At 34.9% G+C, this 4087-nt stretch overlaps 1 non-coding gene across 1 annotated transcript; it reads right to left on the reverse strand.

The window, feature by feature from the left end:
• Window positions 1-3261: 3261 nt before the first annotated feature.
• LOC148576802 (small nucleolar RNA R71) lies at window positions 3262-3369 on the reverse strand. Its single transcript, XR_015903906.1, has one exon. It is a non-coding gene; the product is annotated as a small nucleolar RNA R71 (small nucleolar RNA).
• Window positions 3370-4087: the final 718 nt, after the last annotated feature.

The following is a 4087-nucleotide window of genomic DNA, read 5'->3' on the forward strand; positions in this document are numbered from 1 at the left end:
CCTTCTCCCCTATAAACGCGTGCCTGACAAACACTTCTGTTCTACATGAATTAAGCTAGAATGAATATCTCTTAGATCTCCTAACCAGAATCTTCGTGGCGTAAGCTAGAATGATGGCGGCATTCAAGAGAATCCGGAAGGTCTAAACCTTGTCCGTGGTATTCTGAGTAGGATTCAATGATTGAATGACTGTGACGAGCTTCAAACTCGCGATTGCAGGGCGTTAGTGACAGACGCAAAAGGATAGTAAATCCTATTCCAGCATGATCGAGAACCAACAGATGAATAGCCGTGCCGTGACAGGGTGCGTGAGCAGATTATTCACTGAGAGGATAAGATGAAGCCATTGGCAAGGGTGATGCCTCCAGACGATTAGCCATGCCGTGACAGGGCATTGGATCATTTTCCCGAGAGATGACCGAAAGTAGCCATTGACAGTGGTGATGTATCACATAAAGCCAGCCATGGAAAGGAGTGAGACTGATTGGATGAAGATAGCAGGAAAGCAGAGGTTCAGAGGAACGAAAAGCATCTCCATTCGCTTATCTGAAATTCCTACCAATGATTTACATAAGTATCTCTATCCCTATTTTATTATATAATATTCGAAAACACCATTATCACTTTATATCTGCCTGACTAAGATTTACAAGATGACCATAGCTTGCTTCATACCAACAATCTCCGTGGGATTCGACCCTTACTCACGTAAGGTATTACTTGGACGACCCAGTGCACTTGCTGGTTAGTTGTATCGAAGTTGTGACAATTATGAATTAAGATCAGAGCACCAAGCTCTGGAGCCATTACCAGGATTTGTTCGAGCCTGGAGATCACAATTTCGTGCACCAAGTTTTTGGCGCCGTTGCCGGGGATTGTTCGTGTATGGACAACTGACGGTTCATCTTGTTGCTCAGATTGGGTAACTTTCCTTTCGTTTTCCTTTCAAAAATTTTTCAAAAATCTTTCAAAAAAATTTTTCTTTTGTTTTCGAAAAAAAAAATAATAATAATAATAAAAATAATGTTTTCAAAAATAAATTATTCTATGGCTTCAAAACATTCAAGAATGAATTCTAGAGTTTCATGGTAACATGTTGAATCCTATCTGGCTGAAAAGCCATACCCAAACTCCTTTGGGATTGGTCTTCAACTAATCACCTCAATGGATGTAAATCCATTCTAAAGCTTGACTGGCTATTAAGCCATGTCTAACCCTCAGATTGGAGCTTTAGACTAAAGAGTACAAGATTCCTGGAATTCATATGAAAAATTTTGAATCCTTATTTTTTTTCAAAATGATTTTCGAAAAAAATTAAAAGAAAATAAAAAAAAATTCATAAAATCATAAAAATAAAAAATATTTTGTGTTTCTTGTTTGAGTCTTGAGTCATGTGTCATGTTATAAGTTTGGTTTCAATTGCATGTGCATTTTGCATTTTTCGAAAAAATCATGCATTCATGGTGTTCTTCATGATCTTCAAGTTGTTCTTGGTAAGTCTTCTTGTTTGATCTTGATGATTTTTTTTGTTTTGTGTTTTTTTATGTTTATCATATGCATTCTTGAATTCTTAGTGCGTAAGCATTAAAGAATTCTAAGTTTGGTGCCTTGCATGTTTTCTTTGCATTAAAAATTTTTCAAAATTATGTTCTTGATGTTCATCATGTTCTTCATAGTGTTCTTGGTGTTCATCTTGACATTCATAGCATTCTTGCATGCATCACATGTTTTGATCCAAAAAATTTCATGCATTGCATATTTTTCATGTTTTCATAAAAATCCAATTCAAAAATAAAAAAAAAAAATATCTTTCCCTTTTTCTCTCTCATCAAATTCGAAAATTTGAGTTGACTTTTTCAAAAATTTTTAAAATCAAATTGTTTCTTATAAGTCAAATCAAATTTTCAATTTGAAAATCTTATCTTTTTCAAAATCTTTTTCAAAAATCAAATCTTTTTCAAAATTCTTAGTTATTTTCGAAAATTTCAAAAATATTTTTCAAAAATCTTTTTCTTATTTTTATACCAAATTTTCGAAAATAACTTAATCAATTAATGTTTTGATTCAAAAATTTGAAGTTTGTTACTTGCTTGTTAAGAAAGATTCAAACTTTAAGTTCTAGAATCATATCTTGTGATTTCTTGTGAATCAAGTCATTAATTGTGATTTTAAAAATCAAATCTTTTTCAAAACTAATTTCTATCATATCTTTTCAAAATATCTTCTTATCTTATCTTTTTCAAAAATATCTTTTCAAAATATCTTTTCTAACTTCCTAACTTCCTATCTTTTCAAAATTTGTTTCAACTAACTAACTAACTTTTTGTTTGTTTCTTATCTTTTTCAAAACCACCTAACTAACTCTCTCTCTCTCAATTTTCGAAAATATCTCCCACTTTTTCAAAAATTTCTTTTTAATTAACTAATTGTTTTTATTTTAAAAAAAAAATTTCGAAAATACTAACATTTTTTTTCAAAAACCATTTTTCAAAAATCACTAACTCTTTTTCAAAATAATTTTCGAAAATTATTCCTCCCCCATCTCATTCTATTTATTCATTCATATCCTGACATCTCACATCTCAAAGCCTCCTCACAGTTGTGTTTCTTCCTTTACATCACATCCTTTATCTCCCCCTCTTCTTCCACTCACAAAGGGATCCCTATACTGTGGTATAAAGGATCTCTATTATTATTATCATTTTTCTGGCCATTCTTCCTTGTCATATGAGCAGGAGCAAGGATAAGAAAATTCTTGTGGAAGCAGATCCAGAACCTGAAAGGACTCTGAAGAGAAAATTAAGAGAAGCTAAAATACAACAATCCAGAGATAACCTTTCAGAAATTTTCGAACAGGCAGAGGAGATAGCAGGCGGAAATAATAATAATGAAAGGAGGATGCTTGGTGACATCACTGCACCTAATTCCAATTTACATGGAAGAAGCATCTCCATTCCTGCCATTGGAGCAAACAACTTTGAGCTGAAACCTCAATTAGTTTCTCTAATGCAGCAGAACTGCAAGTTTCATGGACTTCCATCTGAAGATCCTTTTCAGTTCTTAACTGAATTCTTGCAGATATGTGATACTGTTAAGACTAATGGAGTAGATCCTGAAGTCTACAGGCTCATGCTTTTCCCTTTTGCTGTAAGAGACAGAGCTAGATTATGGTTGGATTCTCAACCTAAAGACAGCCTGAACTCTTGGGATAAGCTGGTCACGGCTTTCTTAGCCAAGTACTTTCCTCCTCAAAAGCTGAGCAAGCTTAGAGCTGATGTTCAAACCTTCAGACAGAAAGAAGGTGAATCTCTCTATGAAGCTTGGGAAAGATACAAACAGTTGACCAAAAAGTGTCCTTCTAACATGCTTTCAGAATGGACCATCCTGGATATATTCTATGATGGTCTGTCTGAGTTATCTAAGATGTCATTGGACACTTCTGCAGGTGGATCCATTCACCTAAAGAAAACGCCTGCAGAAGCTCAAGAACTCATTGACATGGTTGCTAATAACCAGTTCATGTACACTTCTGAAAGGAATCCTGTAATCAATGGGACGCCTATGAAGAAGGGAGTTCTTGAAGTTGATACTCTGAATGCCATATTGGCTCAGAATAAAATATTGACTCAGCAAGTCAATATGATCTCTCAGAGTCTGCATGGAATGCAAGCTGCATCCAACAGTACTCAAGAGGCATCTTCTGAAGAAGAAGCCTGTGATCCTGAGAACCCTGCAATAGCAGAGGTAAATTACTTAGGTGAACCTTATGGAAACACCTATAACTCAACATGGAGAAATCATCCAAATTTCTCATGGAAGGATCAAAAGCCCCAACAAGGCTTTAATAATGGTGAAAGAAACAGGTTTAGCAATAGCAAGCCTTTTCCATCATCAACTCAGCAACAGACAGAGAACTCTGAACAAAATGCTTCTAATTTAGCAAATCTAGTCTCTGATCTATCTAAGGCCACTGTAAGTTTCATGAATGAAACAAGGTCTTCCATTAGAAATCTGGAAGCACAAGTGGGCCAGCTGAGTAAAAGGATCACTGAAATCCCTCCTAGTACTCTCCCAAGCAATACAGAAG

The sequence above is a fragment of the Arachis ipaensis genome, chromosome B1 (genome assembly GCF_059453495.1).
Source record: "Arachis ipaensis isolate K30076 ecotype BB chromosome B1, ASM5945349v1, whole genome shotgun sequence".
Classification (NCBI taxonomy): domain Eukaryota; kingdom Viridiplantae; phylum Streptophyta; class Magnoliopsida; order Fabales; family Fabaceae; genus Arachis; species Arachis ipaensis.